Source organism: Mustela erminea, chromosome 4 (assembly GCF_009829155.1).
Source record: "Mustela erminea isolate mMusErm1 chromosome 4, mMusErm1.Pri, whole genome shotgun sequence".
NCBI classification, from domain to species: Eukaryota; Metazoa; Chordata; class Mammalia; order Carnivora; family Mustelidae; genus Mustela; species Mustela erminea.
In genome coordinates this window covers 33,433,750-33,446,112 of record NC_045617.1, presented here as the reverse complement: position 1 = coordinate 33,446,112, position 12,363 = coordinate 33,433,750, and the positions used below count along the sequence as shown (strand labels likewise).

Below are 12,363 nucleotides of genomic sequence, written 5' to 3'. Positions count from 1 at the left end.
ATACTATGTCAAGTTTAATCTCTGCATCTTCATCATAAAGCGGGTGCTAGTATTCCATTTTTATATGTAAGAAACTTGACTCCAGCTGATACCAGCTCCTCAAATCTTGCTTCTTAACCACACTACTAGACATTATAAGATGTTCTTTCTGTGAATGAGTTAAAGTTTTAATTATAAAGAGTATGATGCTTTTTTTATTGAAATCTTGAAACATAACAGAGCATAACAGGAAAATGGACTTGATTTTCTTGATGGTACACTCAGAGTTTAAAAATCTCAGATTTGCTCTTGTGTCTACACAGACAGAAACTGGAGATTTTAATTTTTTGTCATTTGTCTTCTAGATGTCCTTGGCATGTGCACTCCTGTAGAATCCAGTTCATCTCCAATCTGTCAGCAAGCATCAGAGGTAGTTTTGACTCCTTATGTCCTGAGCCTGTGCACAAAATATGTGAGTACACCGAGATAATGAAGCCAATTTTACTGTTCTCAAGGGTCTTCTAAAATGATTTTGTAATGGTTCCTGTATTGGAATTAATTTACCCTATACTTTCAGGCTGAGGAGGAAAGGACAATGTTTGGTTAAGATTAGAAAATATCTTGGAATTGTCTTATGTGTACAGGCTCATTTTTTGCCCCAGAAAGGCTGATGGACATGACCCTGAGTTAAATCCAGAGGTTTATCTCAGTGAGAAACAAACAAAATTCTCCATTATATCAAGTAATTTAAAAATTAACAAATGATAGACCATAAAATATATGAATGTATATATAGGAAACTTTCCCATTGCATACTAGCATCTTTTTCATCCAGCTTTTAAGAAGGTAAGATATTAGGAATTCCTTCTCTCTGCTCTTGAGGCAGGGTAGTATCCTCTCAAAAGAAACCCAGAACTTTGAAATGTTTCCTAGTTAAGCTAGTGGTTGCATCAACAATTTAGAACTTTTGATGCTTTTAATTTTGGAATTGTTGTGTATATCTGTACCATGAGAACTTTGTGCAAATGGTTATTTTTTGCTTTGGGATAGGATACTTTGGGTATATAAAATGATTATTCCTGCTGAGGAGAAGATTAGGTTTTATGTTTTTTATTTGTAGGGATTCAGACACTGATTTTAGACATAGGTTTGTGAATTTTGAGCCAATTGTTGAGTTTTCATTGTGCTGAAATGAGCATTTGCTTAGTTTGCTGGTAACTGGAAAGGGACAAAATAATAACCTAGTTAAATTTATTTAATTTTGGAAAATAGCATAATTTGACTAATTTTATGTAAAGTTAAAGAGATTGATTTTGGAAATAAGGGATTGCTAGTTGTGTTTACTAAATAAATCTATTTTACTTTTTAGCTGGACACTGAACCTTTTGTGCATTCCTGGCCCACAATGTAACTTTTTTTTCTCATTTTGATTTACCCAAAGCAGGCCAATTTCCCATAACAGGCTTCCTTGCTGAAGTATGAATTTATGAGCTAGTAGGTTTGAAGAACTTCAGGAAGATTTGAGTTGAAGCTACACTGAGGTGAAGAAGAAAGTGTTTCTTTTTATCCTAGCAGACTCTTCCTGTAGGAATAAAAATGTAATCAAAGGCTTTTAATTAATGAACAATCACTAAGTAGCTAAATAGAAAGTTTCTCATGAAATCGTGTCCTATTTATATTGCTATGTTTTATTGCACATATCCAATTAGGTATTATTTATTACAGGGAAGAGGTAGCCACTTAAACTAGTCCAAGTTGAAGTTTTATTGTTAGATTTTTGAGAGACTCAGGGAACCTAGCAGTTATAGCTAGAATTTTAAGTTCTAGCCAGTTTTTATTTTAGGAGGAAGGTTAAATGTAATACTCCTTCTCTTATTTTGCTTCACAATTTCAAAGATATCTATAACATTTATTTCAGTAATGAGAATCAGATATAAATGACACCTCCAATAAGCAACAATCCTTTCTACATAATCTAGCTGTCACTGAAGAAGTATGTCAGTGTATTTCAAGAGCTTTTCAAATAAATCAATTAGCAAAACTTTGTCAATAGAATTGATTTTAAATATTTCCTTTCAGAGTTTCTTGTAATCATGCTTTAAACATTAAAAAATGATGGATTTTTTTCTTTTAGATCAGTGGATGAACATACTGAATCACTTATTTGAATTTCCATATATTCTCCCTTTAATAATCTCTGTGTCTATTGTTTAACTATTACCCCTTTCCTCAGATACACCAAAAATTTGAAAACTTTCCTTAATTATCTTTTAGTTTTCATGTTTCTGTACAGAAACAGTATCCCATTCAGATTCCAGAATCTGTGTGTTTTTTTTTTTTTTTCCTCTTTCGTGCTAGAAGATTTCTCCACATTTGGTGATCCTTCGCTATCTTTCTATATTTAAGAGTAAGGGCCTCATATTTATTTGGAAAGCCTACTTAGAAATATATTAACTAGTAAGCTTTATTACCATGTGAATAGGTAGTAACATAGCTTTCTAACTGAGAGACCCTAAATCTAATATTTTACGTGTTCTCTCTGGGCCTTCCAGTTTGTCTAGAGAGGACTTCTCTAATTTTATGCTTGGAGGGTAAAAGCCTAGTGGTCCATGTTCTGGAAACTGAGGCAACAAATGACCCACAGCTTTCACCATTCAGTACAGCATTTTGTACTTCATCCCCTGTTACTCAGTAGAACATCTCACCCTGTCATTAGCTATACAAACCCCTATAGTATAAACCTCTGATCTTCTGTTGGGGTAAGAGAAGGGATCTGGTGTCTATTTCTTAGGTAAACATCCAAGTAATCCTCTTGTTTTATTCATACACCATTTCCCCACTATATTAATATCTCACCTTCAGCTATATCTGGTATTTCCATATCCTGAGAGTTTCTGGGCTTTTTGGTAGAATTGCCAGTTTCCTATTGACTTCCTTCAGTTTAGGATGAGGTTTCAGCTTTATTTGGTTTGCTAAGCAGTCACAATTTATCCATCTATCTTCCAACATTTCAGAAATGGTTTTGATGTTGCTTATCTGCTATCTTTTCCTCTCCTATTTTTTTCCACCTTTATGGGTTTATAATTTTTAAAATTCTTTCACTTCCAGTTTAGTGTGGTTTTTTTAAGCATGATGAATAAATAAATGCATGCATCCACTGTGATGCTTAATCAGAAGTTCATAAGATATCTTAAAGCAGTATATGCAGAAGATAGTGATACCTCCATAATATGACAATAATACTATTTAGAATATCAATTTATCACTATAATATCTGCAAATTAAAGAGGGCATAGTATTTATGGAAGCATAAAGGCCTGCTTTTTTCCAGGTTTCATGCTGTTTTTTCAGTAGAAGAACTAATTCACCTGAAACCTTTACAGAGCCTCCTGCCTGAGTTCTCCAGTTTTACTTTGTAGATCTTTCTGTTATACTTACAACATTTTCCTCAAATTGTTTATTTATCTTTTTTCTCACTAAGCTCCAGCTACTTGAAGGAAAATATTAAATCTTATTCATCTTTGTACTCCCTGGGCTTAGCACAGTGCTTGCTTTGCATGCAGTGGGTACTTCATACATGTTCACTGAAAAATGTTGAATGAATGTGTGAATAATGTGGCCACGTTTTCAAGGAACTCTTAATATGTCATATCTAAAGTAATTACTCTTCAGGCTTTTCCCTTCTCCCCTTCTGACATCTCCCACTCCCAGCAAGCAAGATATACTTTTACTCATCACTTGAACTAAGTAAATATGGATATATTTCAATATATTTCTTTTGTCTACTTAATTTTTGCAATTTAACTGAAGCTGTTTAATCATTTGAGGTGTTTACTTATCAAAACAATTTTCTCCAGAATGAGGCAACAGTTTTTTATATGTTGACCATTTATTAGCATTTTTGCCTGTTAGGATAAAGATAGTAAAAGGTAGTAGCCAAGCTTAGACACAACTGTTAATTTAATCTGAGAGTTATTTAATGCTTTTATATGACTGAGTAATATTTTATATAGATAGATATAGATATATATACCACAACTTCTTTATACATTCAACAGTAGATGGACATTTGGGCTCTTTCCATAATTTGGCTATAGTTGATAATGCTTCTAAAAACATCAGGGCGCATGTGTCCCTTCAAATCAGTATTTTGTATCCTTTAGGTAAATACCCATTGGTGCAATGCTGACAGGGGGCTGGGTTAGGTGGTGATGGGTATTATGGACGGCACTTGTTACAATGATCACTTGGCATTGTATGTAAATGATGAATCACTAAATTCTACTTCAGATATTAATAGTGTACTGTATGTTAACTAACTGGAATTTAAATAAAAATTTGAAAGACAAAGAGTTATTTACGCTCATGTGTTATTTTCAGGACAGTGTACCTAGCACTGTTTAAAAATCAAAATGAAAAAGAATCAAAATGAGAAAGAAAAAATCCTGTCATTAAGACATTGACCCTATAATAAGTGAAAAAATTAGGATGGTACTCTATAAAAAAGTAAAAAATAGTGCTATAGAATTCAGAAAAGGGAGAGCATACAAATATATGGAATTATGAAAGGTGTTTGGGGAAAGTAACATTTCAAATTAAGCTTTGATAAATAGTGGAAAGGAGAGAGAATCCAATGGAGGAGATGAGAAAGTAGAGTAAGAGGCAGGAAAAAAAAAATGTGTTTGGTAATAAAAATAAACTATTTCATTTAACTGGAGAGTAGAATAGAGGATATATAAAGATATATGGAAGAAAGAGCTAGAAAACATGGGCCGAGCCATTTTGTAGAGGACTTTGAATGTCAGGCTAAAGTATTTTTGTTCAGTGGAAAAAGTCAACAGGGAGATGCTGAGGGTCTGAAGCTTGTAATATTTGAATTATAAGAATACCAGTGAAGTATATGCATCAAAAGAGGAGAAATAGGAGGAAAGACCCATTGCAAAGCTACTTTTGTAGCCTGGGAAGAAAAACTGATTTTTTGAAAAGAATAAAGACAGAATAAAATATAATTTTTTATATCGCTATTAACATCTATTTAAAGTACTATTGAATTTTTACTTACCCATTCGTTGTCCTCTCCCACTAGAATATAATCCCCTTGAGAGCAAAGGTTTTGTCTCTCCTCTTCGGGTCTGATCTACAAAGCCAGAAATAATGCAAGCAATATTGTAGTAGCTCAGGAAATGCTTCTGGAAGGAGTTAAGGAGACAGAGAAATAAAAAAAAAAGAAAGAGAAAGAAAATCAAGCTTCAGGTGCATGAATTAAGTGTAATAAATTCAAATAGGTCAGTAATCCCAATTAATGAAAACAGAGTGAACTCTGCAATTAAAAGACAGAAATGGTCAGTCTGGATTTTTAAAATCCCAGTTGTATGCTGTCTGAAGACTCATACTTAAAACATAAAGACACAGCAAAGATGAATTTACTTTAAATTAAATTAAATTTACATGAAAAATTATCCCAAATAAATGCTAATCAGAAGAAAGTTGTAATAGTGCCATTATTATATAGAATAGATTTTAAATATGAAGTTAAGTGGAATATATAAATATATATGTTTATATATTTTAAAATTACATATACCTTGTAATATTAAAAATATATAAAACATAGGGATGTCCAGGTGGCTCAGTTGGTCAAGCATCTGACTCTTGGTTTTGGCTTGGGTTATGGTCTCAGGGTCTGAGTTCGAGCCTTGTGTCATGCTCTGCCCTCAACATGGAGTCTCCTTGTCTGTCTCCCTACCCCTCTGCTTCCCCTCTGCGTCCCCTTACCCCTCTGCTCTTCTCTGTTCTTCCTTGCATTCTGTCTCTCTCAAATAAATAAATAAAATAAGATAAAATAATAAAATCTATATCTATATCTATATCTATATATACCTATATATGAAGACTGTGTCAGTTATAAATGGATAGAACTATATGGAAGATCAATAAGCCACAATCCAAAGAGATTTTAACACACTTGTCTCAGTAACTGACACAAACTTCATCTAATAGGTCTATATAGAGTTTACATTTAGTTTCTTTTCAAACACTGAACAAATATTTAGGCTGAGTGGAAAAAAGAATGGCATTGCAGACTGGAAGTAAAGCACAAGCTAGAGAATGATATGCAAAGATAAAGAAGAAAATGGTTGGGGAAAGAAGGCATGGGGAAATAAGTGAGTGGGCATTGATTGAGGATGAGAGTGGGGAGAGACAGGCATACAGGGTCCTGGTTGAAGGGCATCTGACATGAGATTAAAGGTGCAAGTTGGGGAGTAGCACAATGAGATTGTTTAGGAAGGTTATTTAATGAGAATGTCAAGGAGTAGAGATTGGAATATGGAATGAGGAATGAGTAGGAAAGCTAGGATCAAGAACAGTAGTTGGGAGTTAAGGCATGAGCCAACAAGGCCCTGAATTAAGGCAGTAGGAGCAGAGATTGAGGGAAGATTCAGCTTTGGTCAGCATTATGGAAATAGAATTATTAGCATAAGTGACTTATTGAAGGGGAAAATATCAGTAGGCTCTTAAATTTCTGGCATGGATTGATGGTAGTGCCATTCACCAAGACAGGATCTTTAACAGGAGGGTTGGTTTCAGGGAATATACCTGTGACACTTTTGATTTAGAGTAAGTTTTTATTTAAAATTAATTTTATAATTTAAAAATGCCTGTAATAGTAAAACAATAGAAAATATCATACTCTCTTTTTGAGTTGTTTAATCCCCTCATGTAACCAGGTAATATGACGTCTCTGAATTATATCACCTGAGAGACCTTTACCTCCAATTGGCAGAGCTGAGCTTAAGTCCCAACTCTATCATTGCTCTGTAAACTTGCTTATATCTTAACGTGCTAGTGCATGTGATCATGTCTTTTTGTTAAATAACAATCTAGATAACTTTCTGGATGTAGATTTCACAATTTGTGCCTTAATATCACCATCTTTAAAAACGATTCCAATTAATTTCCCTCAAATATACATGATCTGAACCAGTGAGTGTGTGTTAACTCTATTGGGTTCAATGCAATTCCAGCAGCCTTTGATGACATATTTCAAAATCACTTACTTCATATTTCATGTACTTTTCCTACTTTAAGAACTAAACTTTAAAAAGCAAAAACAAAACAAAACAAAAACAAAAACACTTGACAGTAATCTTAGTGATGATTATGATGATGATAAAATTAGCTTCTTATGGCTCAAGTTAAACATTTGAAATGTTATTCTTACAATGACATCCCATGTGTTATTAGCCCTATTTTATATTTGAGGAATTGAGACTCTGAGAAGTTAATGTAACTTTCTAGAGGTTGCATCCAGCAAGCAAAGGGTAAGGCTGCAATATAATTTCATCTCTGATTCTAATATTTGCATTTGTAATAATTGTACAAAATTCTATGTGAAATAAGACTTGGATTTGATGAGTCAAAAAAATGTTATTTATATATACCTTTCTGTCTTGTAGTCATGTCTGCTGCCTTGGGTTTCTCAGACAACATGGTATATTTCTTACAAATCAGGCAATATTCTTGCAGCTCATGCAGAGAAAAGAGTTGTATCTGTTGTGGGAGATAAAAATGGTCAGCTCAAATGTGTTTGTAATATTTATCCCCTTTCATAAATATAAATTTTCTTTTTCTTTTCATCAATATAATCACTTAAAAGGATTTTGTAATTATGTTAGTAGTTAGATTATTAAGATTTAGTAATTTTGTTTTAAAGTGGTAAACTGTGGCACTATAGCATGCCTTGAACATTTCTCACTAAGAGATAAATTAAATTCTGTGCTAATTCTCAGAACTGAATCAAATTGACTTTAGTGATGTCTGTTTTAAAGTGTTCAATCATGGGGCAGCTGGCTGGCTCAGTTGTTAAGCATCTGCCTTCAGCTCAGGTCATAATCCCAGGGTCCTGGAATGAAGTCATGCGTAGGGCTCCCTGTTCTACTTTCTTCTCCCTCTCCCACTCCCCCTACTTGTGCTCCCTCTTTTGCTGTCTCTCTCTCTATCGCCCCGTCAAAAAAAAAAAAAAAAAAGTGTTCAATCATGCATTGTCCTTAGAAAAAAGGCAGCAATGACTATACATTTTTCTAAGGTGCTTGAAGAATTTGATATAATTACTACTAAATGTAAGGTTTTTCTAATGATGACCTTGGTGGATATCATAGCTGTGTTGGGGTCCGTGCCAAATGAGGGTCAGCTTCTGAGAGTCCAATGGTACATTTATTTCATTTTGTGAAATTAAAAATCATCTACCAATTGTCCTTAGCCCTTGTCATGTTCTGGGAAAGGCTCCAAAAATTCTGTCAGATCATATGGTATATCTTTGCTTAATATCAGTATTAGTAGCAATAATAATGAGTTTGCACTTGCTATGTACCATGTGCCAGAAATTGTGCTAAGTAGTTTCCATGTTCTCCTTACCTTATCTAGCATTTGGTGCTAGATAGTTATTATCTCTGTTTTAGAAATGACCACAAGACTCAGAGAAGTTAAATAACTTGCCCAAGGTCACACAGATGGTATGTACGAGAATGTGGATTTGATCACATATTCTGCTAAAATGTGTTCAAAGAGTTTGTAAATGGAATTTGCAGTTTCTGAAAACAGTGGAAGCAAACAGAATGCCTGTTTGTTTCTGTGGCCTGACACCTGGGTCATCATTCATGACAGCTTGACGCACACTTACTGATTCCGAGTGTCAGTTGAGAATGGCTGATGCAATGGCCCCACAGCACTCATATTTGTTGGAAAATTCCATGTTGATCTTTATGGAAAAAAAAAGTTGCCTGAGCTTCCAAGGTTGGCTTTTTCGGTCACAGTGCATAATCTGAGTGTTGGGGAGTCGGCATGCCTGAGGTGTGAAGATGATGATATCCTTCCTGTAGGCACGAAGTCACTCAGAAATAAAGCATGGCCATCAAACTGTCATTTGTTGTTCTTCCTGTTCATGCTTTTAAAAAAGAAACTAAGGTCAATTAACTGGGAAGCTTAACCTCTCTTAGCTTGTCTTTCTTTGCATAGGCTTTTTGCCTTTTAAATAAATCATTTTTCTCCTCTCTCCCTCCCCACCCCCTATCCATTTTGAACACGTTCTTGGATTTCTCATGCTGGGCCTAAGGAGCAGACTGCTTATATTCAAGAATGATTTGGAGGGGATAAAGTGTGCAAGATTTTGAATTCTTGCCATAAGTCCCTGGCAGACAGCCAGGCAGCCTCAGAGGAATAAGGCTAATGAAGGGAGGGTAAAGAAGATCCGGGAGTGAGGCTGGTAATGCAGCATTCATTTAATTGGGAGCAGGTACCGGTGCAAACTTCTCCATTTTAATTGGAAAAAGGGAAGGGGATTGTTAAGGAAGAAGGAAAAAAGAATGCATAAAGTTTTCAAGCCGAGGAGCCAAAGGCAGCGCTGTCTATGCCAGAGAAAGAACTCAATTTAGGGCAATTTGCTCTGCAAGCTGGGCTGCAGCCTCCCCTGGGAATAGGGATGAGGAAGAAAATGAAACCAAAAGAGAACTTGATAAAATCACCTAGCACAGACAATCTCAGTAGAATAGGTTTTACTGAGTTAAATCTGCCCCAATCAATATGATTCTTTTCATATAAGTTACAAATAAAAAGCCACAAGATTACAATAAAAATCGAGACTCTAGCGATGCTGATGTTGCACCTGGGAGTCTTAAGAACTTGTTATGGAATATATGTTTTTGCAACTCTAATGTTTGTTTTTCTTTTCACCCTGGTCACGCGAATTGACTCTTTGCTTTCCCTCCCCATCTGTCCAGTTTTCTATATTATTTTAAAAACCATCAGAGGCAACTCTTTCTGCTTAGTTTCTCTTGCACTGGAGGTTGGAGATCTGTGGTTTCTTTTTGTCTTGAAATGTGTCGAATTGAACATGGGGCTGATTTCTCATGCTAATGATAAAGAGACTTTTTCCTATTGCACATTTTATGACATAGTTATAACATTAATGTATTAGTAAAACAATAAAAGAGGGAGGGTTTCATATAAGAAGAGAAAACAATGCTTTTTGTTGCACATGAAAGACTTTTTAAATAAAATGCAGATCCTGTAGTTTCATGTTTAATAACCATCAGTTCTTAATAATCTTTGACTATCATATAAATGGGAGTTTTATGCAGCTGATGGTTTTAATGTGATAATTATAATTTTGATTCTTTGTGAAAAAGGAGGTGAAGACCAAGAAAAACATTTTGGTCTTTCTACCAGTGCAGTTGAGTTGACTAATCAATGAACTTGGAGAGAGGAGTTTTCATTTTAGTGCATAAAAGTACAGTTTAAAGATAAATATAAAGAGCTTATTTAGAGCTTAAGTTTCCTGCAATTCTGTGTTATTAAATCTCTTTAAAATTATTCATAATAATTTTAGTAAAAAGTAGTAGTAAAGAGATGCTGCTGCTGCTTTATTTAGATAGAGTCTACCTTACATATATTACAAATATTCACTGTTAGTAAACCTGACGGATAAGGAGTGATCATGAGCATTTTTCTCTCTCTAATAATTTTGTTTGTGGGTTGGGAACTTTTTGCTGTTAAATGCTAGTGGACTGTGGCCTGCTTATTTGACTTTACCTCAATGACTAGAGACGTAAGATTACCAATGAAGAGATTTTCTGAACAGAATAGAATAACATCTCAAAATGTGGTACAGTTGTCACTCTAGATATTCCTTTTGTTTTCTTTCTCAAGGCCATGCTGGATAAACACATTAATCTATGCACCAAAAATATTTATGGAGGCCTTCTTTATGCTAAGCAACTGTAGAAGATGCAAGGATGAAAGCAACACAGACCCTGTCAACAGGAAATTTGCTTTCTAAAGAGAAATCCAGACTAAAATAAAGTACAAAGACCATATATAAAATAAGCAACAGAAGAAAAGATGTTTCCAAACAATATATATAGACCATGAAATCTCAAACCTTTTTTTTTTTTCAGTTTGCAGTGCATAGTATCTGAATACAGACAATGATGCCATAGTTTCGGAGAAGCAGTAGATCCACTGCTTGATTTGTTGAAGGTGTGAAGGGTTTTTGGAACTGATGATTCTTGACCTGGTTTCTATTCAGAAGGGAAAGAGAGGAAGTGGGAGGGCATATACCAAGTTCAGGAAGTGAAATCCTTTAATCAAAGGTAAGGAAATGGGAAGAAAGAGAGTAGCAAACATATTTGGGGAACGCTGATTATAGCAGAGTCTTATAGAAAATTAATGGGAATTAGTTGAGACCACATTTTGGAAGGCTATGATTAGAATGTTTTCTTTATTTTATAGTGCAGAAATAACCAAAAAACAAAAACAAAAACAAAACAAAACAACATCTTTTTTTTTTTTTAAAGAATGGAGTTCTTTGAGGAAGACTGACCCAATGGCAGCATGTGGCATAGATTAATGGATTGGAAGCTCACATGTGCTCACAATACAATGTTTTCTCACATGACCAAATCATTCTCTCCCATGGTGTTCTCCATTCTGGTGTCTCCACCCACAGAACTGCTTCAGAGTTACACCTCCTCCCTACGCTGACAGTTGCCCTCCAATCTTCCTCAGTTAGGAAGCTGCCAGCCCTGAGTGGAGGGAAACACCATAAAGAGTCTTTTTCCGAACTCAGAGGTTTACTTATGCCAAGAGTTACACAAAGACTCTCATGAAGACATTTCAGCAGCCTCTGTCTTGTAAGCCTTCTAAGAATCTCTGTAATCTCTCATAAGACAGTTCTATCATCTTCCGACTTGTCCCTCTGGGACCTCTAGAATCAGGTACTTACACTTGGATGGTTCAGGCAGGAAATTGATGCTATCCCCTCCATTATTCTTGTCTTCCCCAAGTTAGTAGCTCTGAGCCTCATATAAGGCGTTTCTCTTTTATACGTTTCTCAACTATTAAACAGTATGTCCAAACAAATCAGTGATTACACACAGAGACTGGTGTATATTTAGTATGAGTAGGTAGATGGGAGAAGGGGTATCCCATCTCAGTCACTCTCAAGGGAGTGGGAGTCCCATCTCCCAGCTCAGTCACTGAAAGTGCTCTGTAGTTTACTATTTATGTGACATGGTTTAGCCTCTGGAAAAATAGTGAATTAGAGGATTTTCCTTCTTCTGGTGTTCTTTCTATACACCTATTCCCACTGGAGCATATTTTGAAATGATGAGAACAATTAAAATATTTTTGCAGGTGGGAGGGGCTTTTCAACTGCTGGTCTTTTTTGTAGTGTTATCCACTGTAGCACCTTTAGGTGAAAGGGACTGGGGATCTTTCTGCCATGACATTTCTCTAAATATGCTACATAGATTGCCACCTGCTTCATTCATGTGTTAGAGAATTCTATTCTGATAATTCATATTTCTGTAAAAAAGGGAAACTGCAAAA

At 35.1% G+C, this 12,363-nt stretch overlaps 1 long non-coding RNA gene across 3 annotated transcripts in view; it reads left to right on the top strand.

Annotated features, from left to right (window-relative positions):
- The window catches only part of LOC116588206, a 932,011-nt gene that overhangs the window by 327,143 nt on the left and 592,505 nt on the right, over window positions 1-12,363 (top strand). For all 3 annotated transcript variants that reach the window (XR_004284841.1, XR_004284840.1, XR_004284842.1), the window contains one exon: window positions 345-451. This is a non-coding gene — a long non-coding RNA (uncharacterized LOC116588206). The remainder of the gene's footprint in view (window positions 1-344; window positions 452-12,363) is intronic.